At 40.7% G+C, this 18,052-nt stretch overlaps 1 long non-coding RNA gene across 1 annotated transcript in view; it reads left to right on the plus strand.

Moving 5' to 3' along the window:
- Positions 1-18,052, plus strand: part of LOC115093315 — a 69,236-nt gene that overhangs the window by 18,788 nt on the left and 32,396 nt on the right. The window contains exon 2 of the long non-coding RNA XR_003857285.1: positions 17,246-17,340. This is a non-coding gene — a long non-coding RNA (uncharacterized LOC115093315). The remainder of the gene's footprint in view (positions 1-17,245; positions 17,341-18,052) is intronic.

Genomic DNA, 18,052 nt, shown 5'->3' on the forward strand with positions numbered 1-18,052 from the left:
CATATTGAAGAAAACATTAACTCACAGACAGCGATATGCAACATGTTGTGACCCTTATACATGCCACATACAACATATATTTTCATAATTTCTCCTTCCTTCCCATTCCTGCCCCACTTCCCAACTCCAAACCCCCCCCCCCCCCCCATACCAGCTGCTAAACCATTACATTTGAGAGGAAAGGGCATTTGAGATGCAAACAGCAAAGTAAAACAACATACAGCATAGAAGACATCAATTCAGAGCACTAACAATAATACTTTTTCATATGGCAAACCCCACTCCCTAAATTAATATAGCTGCAAAGCTGACTCAAAGACACATCGTTTAACACTGTACTTTGGTCCTTAACAGGCAAGTTTTGAAGATTTGCATTCCAAATCCAGAAAGATCGATCGGCACTTAAGCAACTAATCAGTCGCTATTTTTTCCATTAACATTAAATTATGAAAGACATTCCTCCATCTCCAAAAAAGGAGCTTTCTCATCTTTCCACAGCATGAAAATATTGTTTTTCCCTAGCAAACAAGCATTTAGCACTAATAACCTATTACTTTTACCTTGAATTTGGAATGAGGTGGGGCCTTCAAATAAGACTACGTCTGGTAGGAAAGAGATATTTTGCACAAGAATTTGCTCAGAGAAAGCTTTAATTCCATCCCAAAATTACTTCACGTGTCCATCCCAAAATCACATGTCCATAAAACATGACCTAACATCCCTCGATCCTTCTTGCATTTTCAACACACATTGGTGCCCACAAAGCACTATAAGCTCTAGTAGGAGATATACAGGCCCTTTTTAAAAATTTGAATTGCATTTCTCTCAACTCCATGTTTAAAACTAGCATTCAATTGACCCTCTGTAAGCGCCATTGGTAACTCACTATTCTATTTAGAGGGCAGAGAATCGAATGCCAAGGGTGAGCAAATACCCAACAAAGCCTTATATAACCTAGAAAGCTGTATTCACTTGTAGCTTCATTCTGAAAGAAATCATCCACTTGGTCACTAAAAACTCCTGAGAGGATATCAGTCCTAATCTATGAACATAGTGATGAAGCTGCAAACAGGCTAAATTATCCTTAGGCATTAAATCATATTCATGCCACAGCACTTGAAAGGATAACATCCACCACCTGCCGAAGCTGGGTGATACCTTTAGTAGGGATGTGCAGAAGAAAAAAATTTGGTTTGTTTTTCATTTCACTGGAATCCAATTCATTTCATTAGTTTCATAGCAAAAAAAAAACCCAATTCGTTTATTAGTTTCATTCATTTTTTCTTTGCCATTAAAGTCAATGGGGGAAGTATTTGCAGCCTATTTTTGGCTGCAGATTTGGGGTTTCCTTTTTAATTTGGATGAAACTTCTGGGCAGCAATCATCAGAATGGGAAAAGAGCTCCAAGGTACTTAGACTGTGGCAAAGTGGCATGAATAGCCAAAGGCACCGTAAAGGGGCAAATGGGTGAAAGGAGTGGCAAGAGTGCATTAACAGAGGTGCAAAGCTACAGTGAGAGTGTTAAATCATGCCACAGCTTCAAAAGAGAGCACCAATAACAGTTGCATGAACCCTCGAAGGAAGCACAAGAGGCAAAGTGGCAAGACAAGTGGCATCAACATCCTACAGCACAATGAAGGGGGAACATAGCAAGCAGAAAGGGTATCAGAAAAAAACACAAGGCACCGATAAAGGGAAAAAGCAGCAGAAAGACTAGCATCAACACACTGAGGAACCATGATAGTGGCAAGAACACCACAAGAAGTAGTCATCTGGTGTTTGGCAGCAAGGCAGAATGGCAGAAAGTTGATAGGGGCAAGAAGGGCTGGCTGAGTGGAGGTAGTCCAGTCCCTGTGGTGTTGATAGGGGTAAGATAAGAACATAAGAAAATACCATACTGGGTCAGACCAAGGGTCCATCAAGCCCAGCATCCTGTTTCCAACAGTGGCCAATCCAAGCCATAAGAACCTGGCAAGTACCCAAAAACTAAGTCTAAGATAGGCTGGCAGAGTGGAGGTAGTCTGGTCCCTATGGTTTTGATAGGTGCAAGACAGGCTGGCAGAATAGACATAGTCTAGTCCCTGTGGTTTTGATAGGGTAAGACAGGCTGGCAAAGATCTAGGTGTCATAGTGGATAACACATTGAAATTGTCGGTACAGAGTGCTGCGGCAGTCAAAAAAGCAAACAGAATGTTGGGAATTATTAGAAAGGGAATGGTGAATAAAACGGAAAATGTCATAATGCCTCTGTATCGCTCCATGGTGAGACCGCACCTTGAATACTGTGTACAATTCTGGTCGCCACATCTCAAAAAAGATATAATTGCGATGGAGAAGGTACAGAGAAGGGCTACCAAAATGATAAGGGGAATGGAACAACTCCCCTATGAGGAAAGACTAAAGAGGTTAGGACTTTTCAGCTTGGAGAAGAGATGACTGAGGGGGGATATGATAGAGGTGTTTAAAATCATGAGAGGTCTAGAACGGGTAGATGTGAATCGGTTATTTACTCTTTTGGATAGTAGAAAGACTAGGGGGCACTCAATGAAGTTAGCATGGGGCACATTTAAAACTAATCGGAGAAAGTTCTTTTTCACTCAACGCACAATTAAACTCTGGAATTTGTTGCCAGAGGATGTGTTTAGTGTAGTTAGTATAGCTGTGTTTAAAAAAGGATTGGATAAGTCCATTACCTGCTATTAAGTTCACTTAGAGAATAGCCACTGCCATTAGCAATGGTAACATGGAACAGACTTAGTTTTTGGGTACTTACCAGGTTCTTATGGCCTGGATTGGCCACTGTTGGAAACAGGATGCTGGGCTTGATGGACCCTTGGTCTGACCCAGTATGGCATTTTCTTATGTTCTTATGTAGGTAGTCTGTGCTGCTGTTAGGGGCATGACAGGTTGGAAGAGTGGAGGTAGTCTGGACCCTGTGGTTTTGATAGGGGCAAGACAGGCTGGCAGAGGAGAGTTAGTCTGGACCCTGTGGTTTTGATAGGGGCAAGACAGGCTGGCAGAGCGGAGGTAGTCAGGTTGCTGTGGTGCTGATAGGAGAAAGACAGGCTGGCAGAGTGGTGGCTCCATTGGCATCTAGTGAGCTCTTGCTGGTCTTTGAAAATCTGGGGGGAAATAGCAGATATACAAACGAGAACTTTGAAGGCCGAAGTGGAGAAGGTTTCCATCTGAACAGTGGTTCAACATGGGTCAGTGGGTACTAAGAGATAGGCGAGCCCCAGACTAAACAAGGAAAGGGAGCCGGCACCACATCTTTTTCCTCTCTGACTACAACCTCAGATCAGTTGTGGCGACCCACTGAATTGACAGAAGGGCACCACGATGAAGATGATCTTGTTCCATCTCTTCGTCATTTAGTTGATTATTTTCAAAAACACTAGCATTTCCATCAATTCTGGTGCCACTGGTTGGTGAACATGACAGATATCGCTGAGCCACTTTGGTTAGGTGTGGCCAGACAATAGACTTGTGTGCCCAATATGTCAGTGGATCTGTCTCCATGTCCTCTGTGGGCTCTGTGAGATACCGTGTCACTGACATTTGTGCTGGTGTCTCCTTTGCTTGGGTGGACTGAGAGTCCTTCTTGCCAGCTGCTTTCACTCTAGCCTGTGCCAGAAGAGATGCTTTTTTAGGGACAACATGGCTTTGGTGTACTGAAGTTGAGGAGGAAGTACTTGCTGTTGCTGACAGTGCTGCTCCTGCTTGGGCTTGTACTACTCTCTGAAGTGCCTGCTGTTTCCTCCACTGCTTCATGCCTAATCTGTCTCTACCTATTGTGCTCCTCTTCACAGACCTTTCCTAACAGAATGTTCTTCACAAATGTGAGACAATCGGACTCTAGGGTGAGTTTCCCTTTCACACAGGGATCACAGACTGTGGCAAACATGTATGTGTCATGTTTTGTTAAAGGTCCTAATCTCTCTTGCTCCCATTTCTGCAAAAAGTCCAGACAACGCAACACCTCTGCTGTCATTCCCTCTTCCTGTTTAAAGCCCTCCAAATTTTCCTCCAGAATATTAACTATAGGGATGACGTAAGCCAAGGTGGTGCTTCTAGAACTCAGCTCCTCCGTGGCATCCTTGAAGGGCTGCAGGATTTTTACCAGCTGTCTCATGAATAACCAATCATGATGCCCTAGGGGGCTCTGCACACCTATGTCCATTTCCACAGAAATTTCATGAAGTGTTATCTGCTGCTCCACTAACGTCTGCAGGATCATGTAGGTGGAATTCCACTAAGTGCCAAAGTCTTGAATGAGATGCTTGTGAGGCATCCCCAAATCAATCTGATTTTGTTGGAGAACCTGCCCCGCCTTCACACTTCTGTGGAAGAACCCTGCTATGTTCCTGCACTTATGTATTAAGTCCTGTAGGTATTCATTCTCTTGGTGCTTGGACTCCAACCCCAGAGCTGTCTGCACTACCAGGTGCAGAGTGTGCAAACATTGGATGTTCTGAAAGCCCCCGTTGGATATTGCCTTTATCATGTTTGCACCATTGTCTGTGACAAAGAACCCTGCCTGAAGATTCCTGACTCTCTGGTCTAGCTGCCAGCCCACCAGCATCTGTTTGATGGATGCTAGAATATTGGCTGAGGTATGGGCCTTTTCCATCAGGTGGGTGTGCAATAAAGCCCACCTTCTCCCTGATACTTGTTCACTAATAGAGCTGCTGTCTGCCCCTGCCTCAACCAGGTCCCACCAGTGTTCTGTCATTGAGAGGTAAGTGTGTGAAGCATTCATGGCCATCCAGATATTGTAGGTGAAATGCACACTCCCCTCTGCCTTAGCTAACAGAGCTTGGATGCGACTGCGACACTGGTTGTACAGGCTGTGGATGACCTTTCTGCTAAATGTGGTTCTGGAGGGGACTTTGTAATTTGGAACTAAGACCTTCAGCAAATGCTTGAAACCCACATTCTCCACTATCTGCAGGGGCTGGTCATCAAGGGCAATCATTTCCCCTATGCTCCTTGTTACAAATTTTGAGGCTGCCTGCCTCCTTCCCTAAGATAGCGCTACTGAACACCATCCCATTTCCTCCATGATGGGTTGTCGCTTCTGATGCATGGTAAGGGACTGCTGGCCTGCCACCTGACTGCTGGAAGGGGTTGAGGGTGAGCCGGTGATGAGATTGGCTGGCTGCCCGCGTTGCCGCAGGTAAGGAGGGCCCGTTGGAGCGGAGGGCTGGAGGGTAGAGCTTCGCGATCGGCGGGGGAGCCCATTGGGGGGAAGGGTGAGTTTAAAGGGCCTTACCCCGACGGGCTTTCAGCGCCGATTGCGAATACTATCCGAAGATCTGCGAGCTTAGAGAGATAGCTCCTCCCCGTAATGACTGGATGATGTCAACCAGGACAGCATGGCTAAATAAGCCTGTTTACTGATTGAAAAAGGTGCACACACGCAAGAATATGCAAACTCAAGAGTATACAATACTTGCAGCGTTGCACATAGATGTGAACAAGTAAAAAACAGAGTGGTTTAGAGGCCTTTCAAGGTGGGGTTCACACACAAGTTTCAATTTTGTAAGCAGTATACATTCATATGGAATATACTTTTATACCTGCTAAATGACTTGCATAATTGAAATCACACTTGTCTTTTTTCTGTAGGGTTTTTTTTCTTAAGGTGGGGGCTGATCTAAGTGAACTGGTGAGGGCTCAGGTTGAGCTGCTGAAGGATGTAGTTGAATTGGTGAAGGTCTGGGTAAACTGGTGGAGATATTGCTTAACTGGTGTTTCCAAATACGTGTGCAAGTATTTTCAGAAAAGGAGTGTGCGCATACTTTATAAAATATCTGGTCCCCGCCGTAAATTCTGGATTATGCATGCATTGTTATAATTATTATGTGCAGAACTTTATAAAATGAATAGAGGAAGGATGGGTGTTTCTGCTTTACAAATCTATGCATGTACTGAAGCACATTTGCATTCTTTGTGGGGCAAAAATATGCTATGCAGATTATAGAACATTAGCATAAACCTATGCAGGCCTACTTACATGCACAACTGGTGTTTTACTGATTGTTTTGAAAGTTGGGCTTTATACATGCATATCATATTTCAGTTGTGAACAACTAATCTTGATTTGCTTTTCAATCTGTGACAACTTGAACAGGCAATTATCTTTATTAGGTATTATCACCCAACACGCTGACAAATGCTTTCTATTTTATAATAACTGTGCTAAGCAGCAGGAAAACACTGTGAACTAATTAGAATTTAGATATATTCAGCATTATCTTTGTTGGAGCAGTGCATGGCTGCATTAAAATGTATAACATGTATTTTATAAGTTATAAGCTAGCATCCTTGGAAATTAAAGTGATTTATCTTAATATTCTATTGTGTCAACATTGCATTCTATAAACTGATGTATTAACACATTTATGTCAGAATATTTTTCTGAACTTATCTGGAGATAATGCACCAATGTTTTAAGGTCTGTATACCATAAATGAGATAATATTTAATGTCACAGGCTGCTCTTTCTGGGGTTAGAGCCTTCGCTAAATCTTTCCATGTGAGAGCGATCAAGTCCTGTTTAACACAGCTTATACTTCTAGAGATAGGTTAATCATGCAGTATCCAAGTGCAAAAATCAATTGCACAGTTCCAAATTATAGTCCATTTTCAAACTGAGCTTCAGATCCCCTTCACACCACAAGGTTCGACTGAATCTGACTGTTGCCCAACTGAGAAAAGACACATTTCTTGAAAAATACTTTCTCTGCTGGAGGCAGAATGGCAACTCAATATAGATTGTCTTCCTTTCTTACAGCTCAAAACCTAAAAATATCTATGCTGCATCTGAAGTATTTTCCATACAAGAGAAACAGTTTCCTCAGTAAGTCTCTATATTGCAGCTTTATCAAAGTTTATAATAGATTAATGTGCATGGTGGTCATGTAGGGGTATATTTTTATATCATGTCATAGAACACTCTACCCACAATCTGGTGAAGCAAAACTTAGTTTACTAAATGTTGTAAATATATGGATAATAAATCAGCAAAGTAATATCAACATTGAATACAGTATCACAGTAAGCTGTACATAAATCAATACAAGTAAATAGGAGACAGACAGAAATAAAGATAGAACATTAATCAAAGAATAATAAAGAACAAAAGGACGAACACCTCCCTTATATGCCCTCCTTTATATAAGCTAGCATTCATAGGAGATCTGGAGGACTTTTGAGCCTGGGGATTCTGAAGAAAGAACCAGCTAACCGTTCTCTGTTCTTCCTCAGCTCATCCAATTAAAATAAGCAAATACTATGTCTTATATATACCTCTTTGCAAGTTAGGTGCTTCAATTTGCACTTTTATCCAGGAAGGTATTTCAGTACCAGTTCTTTGATCTCCCATTTGGTAAAGAACATCAATTGTTTAACTTATTAGTGTTATGAGAACCGGCCATGGAAGGTGGCGTCCGGCTCCCTCCACCTACTGTTCTCGTGCCGGTGTCCTGGCCGGTCCAAGGACCCTGGTGGCGGCAGGGAGCCGTGGTAGACGTGCTCTGCTGCTTGGGCCCCGCACCGGATTTCCTCCAATGCAGCCTTCTTGGCGCACCCAAGCCCGTCCAGTTCCTTCTGCCTCCCGGCTGCCTTAGGCGCACGCACACGCCTCTGAACTACATTTAAAAGGACCACGAAAGGAGGTGCCCTGGCTCCTCCCTCCTGACCCCAGCCTATATTAAGGGAAGGTCTGCCCCAGACCTTGCCTTGGCTTCCTTTGGCTCCCGTTCCAGTTCCTGGAGGTTCTTGTTTCTGCATTCTGACCCGTTGGACTTGTGACCCACTCTTGATTCTGGACTACGAGATTTGCTGCCTGCCCTGACCCACGCTTGACCCTGGACTACGAGATTCGCTGCCTGCCTTGACCCACGCTTGACCCCGGACTACGAGATTTGCTGCCTGCCCTGACCCACGCTACTACGAGACTCACCACCTGCCCTGATTCATGCTTGTATCTGGACCACGTGCTTTGCTGCCTGCCATCGCCATGCCATACCAGGCCTTCAAGACTTTACCGACCCAAGACCCCACATAAGTCCAGCTGGCCCAAGGGCTCAACCTGAGGGGAACGAGGACTAGCAGTGGTGAAGCTCCAGTGGGGTCTCAGCCTCGCTCTAGCCTCGCTAGCTGACGGTGGGGACCTGTGGGTCTCCTCCCCATAGATAGCGCCAACTCCCCCTCAGTCCAAGGATCCACATTCCTAACTATTAGCTCATGGATACTAGTATTTAGAATTTGATCTTCCCAAGTGATAAGAAATACTAAATGTCATGGCCTTTGATGTTCCCAATGATACCAAATGTCCCTTGGCGGCCAGTCCTACTCTTTATTAGCACATTGGTGCCAGGAAGTCTCAGGAATGAGGGAAGAAATGATAATAGTGTCATGCCTATACCAGCCCTGCACGGAAATCACATGCACTATATTGATTCATACTTATCAATCGTTGGAGTCTGTTCTGATCCATAGCTGTCCATTCACGTTACAAAGTCTTCCGAAGATCTAACTAGTTTGCCTAAAGTTATCCTTACACAATTATCCTAATAATAAACAGCGCATCCCACAGTAGCCTAAACAGCCTTTCTGGCTATCAACTCCCACCATTGTTTGTGATGTGAGTTCATTTTATTTCAAAGCTGTATGGAAAAACTGTTCTCAATACAGCAGGGCTGCAAGTCTCTCAGTATATTCCATGCCTTCCACATCTCCCTGGGATGGAAGATCCTGCAAATCTCTGTCCATGTACTTGAACTGTTTCAGACTGCTTCCCCATCACCGCCTCCATTTCTTTTTCTGCCCAATACTTCACAATGCTTTCCCGCTGCTTAGCACCGTTATTATAAAATAGAAAGCATTTGTCAGCGTGTTGGGTGATAATGCCTAATAATGATAATTGCCTGTTCAAGTTGTCACAGATTGAGAAGCAAATCAAGATTAGTTGTTCACAATTGAAATATGATATGCATTTTAAAAGCCCAACTTTCATAACTGCCCACAATACACCATTTGTGCATGTAGGTGGGCCTGCATAGGTTTTTGCTAATAGTCTATAAACCGTGTGGCGTATTTTTGCCCACCAAAGCATGCAAGTATGCTTCAGTACATGCATAGATTTGTAATGCAGAAACACCCATCCTTCCTCTACTCATTTTATAATGTTCTGCACACAATCGCCCAAATTTTAAAAGCCCGGCGCGCATAAGATTGGGGGGTTATTCGTGTGGCCGGGCCTTGTGCAACCACATACATTTTACAAAGGACCCACTCTTCACTACTCTCTTGAAATGCTCCTGGTGGCTGTACTTCCCTGCTCTTGGCCTGCCCATTCCAGATCAAGTGATCAAGTCACTCCTACCTAGTTTTTGGGAAAGGTAGTTTCTACTGGTAGTTCTAATGTCTTATGTGTATCCTTAAAGAAACATTTACTTTGTAGATAACTTTTCTGTTTTTCTTTTTGTTCCCTTGGGGAAAACCTGTGATAAGATCACTGGCACCCCATCACACTATTAAAGAAGCTTAGACAGAGACTGGTTTTGCAATAATGTCAAAATGTGTCTTGGACTTGTGACATTTAGCTATAAAAGAAAACTATATCAGTTTAGTGGCATGTCTCAATCTAGTTATTTGGAGTAAGTGAACATGTTGAAAGCTGAGACTACTAAACTGAATGTCCTATCCTGAATTTGGATGAGAACATTTCCCCACAAATTTTTGGCAGATTTCTTTCTAACCCATCTCCCATCACAATCTATGCTTTTGAGACCAGCTTAAAAGTTACCTAATTTGTCTCAGAACAACTGGCTTGTTCGTCAACGCAAGTTTGGCAAAGAAATTGAGCCAGACTCAGTAAGAGTTTGTTTTTTTTTTCCTTATTTGGAGGGTAAAAAGCTGTGCAGTTTTATGTGCATATGTGATGTTTGAAAATTGCCCCAGCATTTTGCTGTATAACCCAGTTTTGTGCATACCAGATCTAGGCATTCCAGGGGGCAGGAATAAAGTAGAGTTATTTATGGTTTTGAAAGCATGTGCATAAGTTACCATTTATAACTTATGCTGTGCTTGGAGAAGGCATAAGTTTGTATGTTTTAATATGTGCACCTATTTAGTCAATCACCACCTTTTTCAAAGTGAACTGACATACATAAGTTCACTTTAAAAATACTTGGTAACGTCTGCATGTACAATGTGCAGATAGATTCTACCACTATGCAGGCTGTTTGCAATTACCCACTTTATGTCTGTGGGAAAAATATTTAGTACATCCATCCCAAAGATAGATGGGAAAATGTATTAGAATCTTGGCATCTCTCCCTTGAAACTTGATTTTTGTAGTGAGGTTATTGCACACATCTTAATTGTCTTCTTGGGTCACTTCCATCCACATTTGTGGTGGATCACAATTGGAGATCCAAATTAAACTGTAGTGTCAGTAATGGCTTTTTTAAAGCTAGGATGAAGTCAGGTTTAATTACAGGTACTGTATGTACAGACATTTTTATGTTAATTTTATTTTCCATTTTTCTGTTATTTGTTTAATTTCTGTCCATTTATGTAAAATTAAAAGCAAACAATTGACATTATTAATGAAGAAATAAAAAAAAAAATACATCGGGTCTCCATCAATGCGGGAAAATAATTTAAAAAAAAATCATTCCTGGTCCTCCCCCTATCCCTTGGGACCATATTAAACTCTTCATTGCTTGACATTTTCTTCACAGAGCAGCAATGATCTCCGGTTGCTCCTGGCCTAGTGGTGAGTCAGTTAGAAACGGCACTGAAAGACTGAGGCCAGCGCCTTTGTGTATTTTTTTTCCCATACAGAATGGCACTGGCCTGGATTTTGTACAGTAGCAATTAGTTCCCTAGGGCAGGAGCAACTGGTGATCTCCTCTACCCTATAAAGAACCTTCCAAACAATGAAGAGGGTAAGGTGGCTGACAGGATCAGAGAGCAGGTAATTGGGAAAAGCTGGGAGTCATTTTTTCAGAAAGTTTTCCAGTGGTGTTGGCCTCATTTTCTTTCAATGAAACTAATGAAAACAAATGATGCAGAATGGATGATACAAATGTGCATTACTCTGAAATGAAATGGTACATTTTAGTGAAATGTCCCGTTTGTTTCAATTTGTTTTAAAAAGTAAAGACAAATGAATGAAAAGAAACAAAACTGCATGCTTTTCTTTTGTTTCTTTTTAAAAGTTAAATGGGAAATGTCCCCTTTCTTTTCAAAACTAATGCACATTCCTAGAATTAATAGGTTGTATAAAGATTACACATTTTCATTTTGTTTAATTGAGAGGGGGTTATGGCCAAATTTCATTTCATTGGGATGGGCTTTTGCAATCGTTTTTTTTTTTTTTTTTTTAAATTTTGGCAACTAGCACACACTATTTCTGAATAGTATGCATTATTTGCAATTAGCATGCACTATTCAGAAGTGCGTGCAAGTTCCCAAAATGAAAAACCAGAAAATGTTCAGGTTTTTTTGGAGGCACCAGGGATTTGTTTTATTTGAAATGAACCAAATCAGGAATGTTTTTCTTGGTCCAGTTTCCTTATTTATTTCAAATGAATGCATATACCTAAAATCCATGGTTGTATCTGGACCGAGGTACCAGTGGCTATAATATAACAATCCCATGTGGTGCTTTTTTATGATCTATAAGGTCTTCTAAACGATATCACTCAACTCTAGTGATAGCATCCTTTCCTAGAGATGGGCAAGGTCAATTAAATTTTAATGTAACTACGTGACATGCTTCAAAAAAGAGAAGACTATGATCTAATGATATAAAGGAGACACTATAGATCAGGGTTTCCTAAACTCAATCTTTGAGGGCCACATCCCTGTTATATTTTCAATTGGTTTGCATACCGTGAAGGTAGTACATGCAAATATACATCATGCATATTCATTGTGGAATTCCTGAAAATCCAGTTTGGCTGTGGCCCACTAGTTTGGGGACCCTTGCTGTAGATCATTAGGTACACCATACTTATAACGTTTTAGCATTCAAACTTTATAAAAACAGCATATCGTACTAGCAATATGTTAAATCAGTTTCAAAACAACAAAAAATACTACTATGTGCTCCCCACACTAGTTCTGTTATACCTCCAAAACATAGATTTCTGTCTGGTAGTGTCAGTCCCTGAAGCACCCCCTCTCACTCAGGAGAGACTATGTCCATTAATCCTGTCATATCTTGAAGCTCTGACTAGACTTAACCCTCAAAACCTCAATCCAGGACTGATCCCAGCTCTTCCTGCCAGTTATATAATTAAACTGCTATACAGCAGTGGAATCAGCACTGCTCATTGACTCGATGGAAACCCATATCTGATGATTTACTTATTGCTGTGGAAGGACTTAATTTTTTAGCTGTTTAAGATGCATTACTCTATGCTGAATAATGAAATTTCTACTGACTTCCATATTCAAAGCCGTTTATCCAGATTACTTTTCAGTTACTCAGACAAAAACCTTTAATTGAATATTTCCCCCTCTTTGACTGGCTACATTTTCTCAGAGTAAAATTTAGGGAAAAACAAGAGGGGGGTGGTGTTCTAGGGTGGGGATTAAGTTTAGCCAGGTAGCTCCGATAGTGAGCGCTACCTGGCAAAAATTACATAGGTAGATCTCATTGAGAAAAAAATGATGTCTTAAAGATACCTGGTTAAGTTTGCTTGGGAAATTGTCGACAAGTATATTCAATGATGGATGTACCTGGGTTAGTCCTGCTGAATCTTTTGCTTACAGTTACCTGGGTAAAATCCTGTTCAGCACTGAATATGGCTTGTGAAAATATATGCTAATAACATACAATGCTTTGTTCACCTGCCAGACATGTATATCATTTACTGCATGCTCCGTTATTTCTAATAGGTGTTCTCAATGGCAAGGCTCACATTGTTTACAGCTGGTGCGAGAGTTGATGCAAAAGTTGGTCTTTCTTAAAATTAACACAAACCTAAGGAAACACAACTTACTTCATTTCACGTGTACATTTATAATACAAAATTTCTTTTTATAAACAACATATTAATACTCTTTTACCCCACTTAAAATGCAAACACATCCAATCTGTATAATATCAAACCCACATCATTCACACCATACACACACCAATTGTCATAAAAATCCAACAAAACAGGATCCTATTTGTTTCGCCTCAATTGGTTTCCTCAGGGAATTTCTCTTGAAACATCCACATTTCCATTAATTCACAAATATCTGGTCTATCTAATGAGTTCTACAACATAATTCTTCCCGTATCAACCGCTTCGGTGTCGATATCATTTAAATTCTCTTCAAACACATTTCCGCACACAACTCACTTTAATCCCTCATAGTTCTCTATATATTTCTAATAAGACCCCCACTTCAACTATTACAGTAATGGTACTGCAAATTTCTCCAGCCTGACCATCACAAAGAACACTGTCAACATTAAACAAAAAATATATATCCATTACAACTCTATTAGTCTTTTGGCATATACTTCATCTAAATATTCAACAATCATAAAATCTTATACTTACCCTCATCAAATTCTTTCTCACACCAGTATTTTGCGGTGTTAATTCCCTCTCCAACCTACCGGTTCCACTTTAACACAGAACTGGCTATTCAACCAACACTATTGTATGTGACCTCCTCCTGTCCCCATATCAATATACACGCTCAACTCCTTCTTCGGTCACCCTTCTATATTTAAAACTTTTTTTTCCAAAATTCTTATCTTTACAGTCTTTAAAATATGTATCACATTTCAACTTACAACTAAATTACCGTAAAATGTAGCTCTGTGGACAGTGTTCAGTTTGTCCACTGGCATTAAGTGGCTCAGCATTTGTGAATTCCTGTATGGGTCAGGTTTATAAACTGAGAGGAAAATATAGCTGCAGGAATATGCAGGTGGTTTATGCTGTGATATGTCCTTGTGATTATATTGATATAGGGTACACTAAATGGATGGTTAGTGTACGTATCCGAGAACATTTGAATTGTATTAGAACCAATAAAATACAGGCTCCATTGGTAGAGCATTGGCTTCAGATGGCCTATGTTGAAGATGATTTAAAATGTTTTGTCTTGCATCAGGAACATAATAGGTGTGGGGGTGATGTCACAAAAAACTTATTTTAAAAGAGCAGAGGTTCATTTTTGAGTGGCAAACTCTTGTGTCTAATGGATTAAACAGGGAAATCGAATGGCGGGCATTGTGTCGTGGTTATTGAAGAGTGTTTAAGAGTGACAATGTATTAAGGGTTTTGAGGCATAACCTATCTAATCGTTTTGAAACAAAGGTAGCAAATTAGCTGAGCATGCAGGTAGGGAGTTGAAAGAGAATTTCAGTGGTGACAATGCATTATGGTTCTGATGCTTAATTGTCTGATTAGGTTTAAAACCAGGAGTAAAGAGACAGAGTACACAGGCGCGGCGTTCTGGAAATGGACTCGGTGAAGCAAGAGCCACTAGGATTGTTTGAATCACTTACACCCATAGATGGAGTGAATGGCTGGGTCGAGGGTCCCACATTGAAAATTAAAGAAAAACCTAAACTTTTGTTTTTATTTTGTTTCATTTTAAAAACATAGGCCATCTGGCTTCTCTGGTCTGCTCATTCACACCGACTACTCATCTCTACAATGCCTACCTCTCTCTCAGAGATCCCCTGTGCTTATCCCATGTGTTCCTGAACTCTGATACTTTCCTTGTCCTCACTACCTCCGCTGGGAGGCTGTTCCATTTTCAAAATGAAAAGAAATAAAATACTTAATTTCTAATTCTCATTCAAAGTTTTCATTTTGTTTCAAATAAAAGAGCATCTCTAACGCAGAATAAGAAAGATCCTTTTCAAAACAGAACCTGTAATGCACATTTATTTGTATTAATAATAGATATAATTTGCATTGCATATGGTGGCATATTTTTTCCCTTTGGATGGAATTTACTTTGCACTAAACATGTTATCTGCTATATGTTGCCCACTGATAATGAAGAACCATTTCCATTTAAAATTCATATAAAATTCATTATATTAGTATCAAATGTTTTAGATGAAGGAAGCAGCTATAAGCTGTTCAACTGTTTCAGTACAAAGCACTCCAGATTAAGCACATTTACAATTGAACAGCAGCTGGCATTTTAATAAAGAAGTGACATTTTTTGCAGTCAGCATACTTTGAATAGAAAACAGTCAGTCATACAGAAAACCGAGTTTTATCTGCTGTTTAGCGTGAATCTTATGGTCAGAAAGTTAATAGGCCTGTGTACCAAACCACGTTAACATTCTCCCTCTAACGCCAAGGAACTTCTGGGTCTAAAAACAGACAGGAATGATCCCCAGTCACTCCTGCCACATTGGTGCCACAATTCAAAGTGGTGCCAGCTGACCCATGGCTACTTTTTGCCTCTCACAATTGGGGTAAAGGGGAACCTTGAGTCAGAAAGCACATTTTGGGCTATGGTGCTAGCATGACAGGAGCAACTTGGGATAGTTTGTGCCTGCTTTGTGACCCAGAGACTTCTTGAGGTAAGGGGAAAGGCCATGCTGGTTGAGCATGGGAGGTTGTATTGGGGAGGGGAATACATTTTATGTTTGAGTGGGGGTAGGGTTTGCAGACAAGGCAAGGTTGGGAAACCACTTACAAAAATACTGATTGTCAAACGATATTACAGTCTCTCTCCCAAGGTGAAGACTTTGTTGGATGTCCTCAGAATAGAAATGTGGGTCTTACTCACAGTTCTCTTCTTCAGTCGTCTCAATAGGATTTTTCTAGTAAAAGTCCAGTAGCAGGGACTACAGCAGCTCTCTACAGATATTCCCACTTCAGGCAGGAAGGATGGCCAAAAACTTTCTCCTGGGAACTCAGAGGCAATCCACACAAATGAAGAAAAATGTGGACTCCTCCTGCAGCAGATCACCAATTGGAATCTTCCTTACCTCCTTATCTAACCTAACCAGTGAATTTCCCAAATTCCTCCAGCCAGGGCTGTCACAGGAAAAAAAAACTCTAAAAGGCAAAAACATCAAAAAACCTTAATCAAAAATAGAACCAGCACCCAGAAAGCCACTGTTCCCCTTCCCACTAAGGTACTGGGCCCATGCCAGTACCCAAGCAGGGGAACAACTGCAGACAAACACTCCTGCTCTCTCTAACCCTTAACCAGAATGCCACACAGTGCAATGCTCTGCCTGCTTTTATAAGCAGCAGGGGGCTGGCCATTCCAGCAACCTCACTGGAGGAGCTGTTCAGAAAAGGAGTGACCCTCCCTCCACCAACTTTCCTATCCTAGCTGACAGGGTTCAGGACTAGGACCTTATTGTGATGATCCCAAAGGGTTATCACACAGAATACTGAAGGTAGGGAGAAATCTCAATGTATCAACAAAATATTCACCCACTATGAAACTGAAAAGGCAATTGGGATAAATAAGTAGGATGTATGTATATGTCAACAATTCACTATTAAAGAGGCTGCCTAGGAAGCCAAATACATTATATATGATTCTTATTATCCATGTACCAATTTGAAAAATCATGCTGGTGATATCAGTCCCCAATGAAAAACATAAATAAACTACAGGAAGCATGCATACTGAGGCAAAAAAGACAAAAATGTTTGCCCACAATTTTAATCTCTACCTTGTCTCATATATTCTATGTAACACTTATTTAACCCAAACGCACAAAATTCACTGAGAAAACCCCCCATTATTCATAGACACATACTAAGTTGGTATGGTTCTACATGTCAACAAGAACTCATTACCATTAATGCATTCATTATTCTCTGTCCTTCTCTCAGAGCAATCCTTTCCATTTAAGGACAACATATTCGTTTGTTCATTCTTTCATATGTATAACCCAACTATTCTACTGGAGTGCGCAAAGTGGGAAACAATCAAAGATTCACTACACCCTGGCAAAAAGCACCTTTTCCATACGCACACCCTGTAATCCTTTACCCAGCTGTTACTATCATGAGATCTCCAGCTCACAACTGCGTTCCATACATCTTGAGGCAATAAGGCTAGGGAAACTTGACAATAGGGGCATGCATTTGTTTAAATGAATCAGGTAGCTTTGTTTTGGTTTGAAAATGATAGCAAATATGCACTGCTCCAAAACTCAACAAAACATTTGATTTCTCATTAAAGTCTATGAGACAAGCAAAACAGCAGGTGTTTTTTCCTCCTCAAGGCAACTAGCAAATCAATGATGTCATATGACCCTATACTGACCACAGCTGTAGCAGGAAGGGACAGGAAAGAAGCCAGGAAGCAGGACCAATCAAGGTGAATGTTTTTTTTTTAACTAGTCTATTCTTGCTTGTATCTCTATAGATTGACAATGACATATGGTTTTTTTTTTAATTTTACTAGCTGAAAGTGAAAGATAGAAACTGCCCCTTTTAGTTGTATATCTCTGAGATCTGAAGAAAAATTGAAAAAAGAGTGAGAAAACATTGAGGAACTAGAAAAAATTAAAACTGAGGTGGCTATCATTCAGCACATACCAGTTCTCAGTTATGCTTTATTACCATTGTGACTCTTTTTCTTACATTTGGATAGTCTTTTTTGTAGCAATTTTCAAAACTACTCATATTGGCACAAAATCCATGGGTGCTTTTACATGCAGTCTGTGTACAATTTCTCCACAGGAAAATTATCCACACAGATGCTTTTTGTCCTGAAACTTTTTCTGTAGAAAATAATGTACATTGTTGCAATTCCAACCTAACTCATTCTCCAAGTCCACCTATGTTTCTATGTCTAAAAGTATTTATTTATTTATTTAAATACTTTTATAGACCGATATTCGTAAGAACATCATATCGGTTTACATTAAAACTTGGGGGAAACAGAGATACACTTAACAGGGAGTAAAAAAACTGGGAGGAGGGAGCAAAAAAGACCAAAGGAACATTGCAGGATTAAATGGTAACAAGGTGTCAACAAAAGAGGATAGGGATTGAAAGGGGCAGTTAAAACTAGGAGGTGGATAAAA

The sequence above is a fragment of the Rhinatrema bivittatum genome, chromosome 6 (assembly GCF_901001135.1).
Source record: "Rhinatrema bivittatum chromosome 6, aRhiBiv1.1, whole genome shotgun sequence".
NCBI lineage: Eukaryota > Metazoa > Chordata > Amphibia > Gymnophiona > Rhinatrematidae > Rhinatrema > Rhinatrema bivittatum.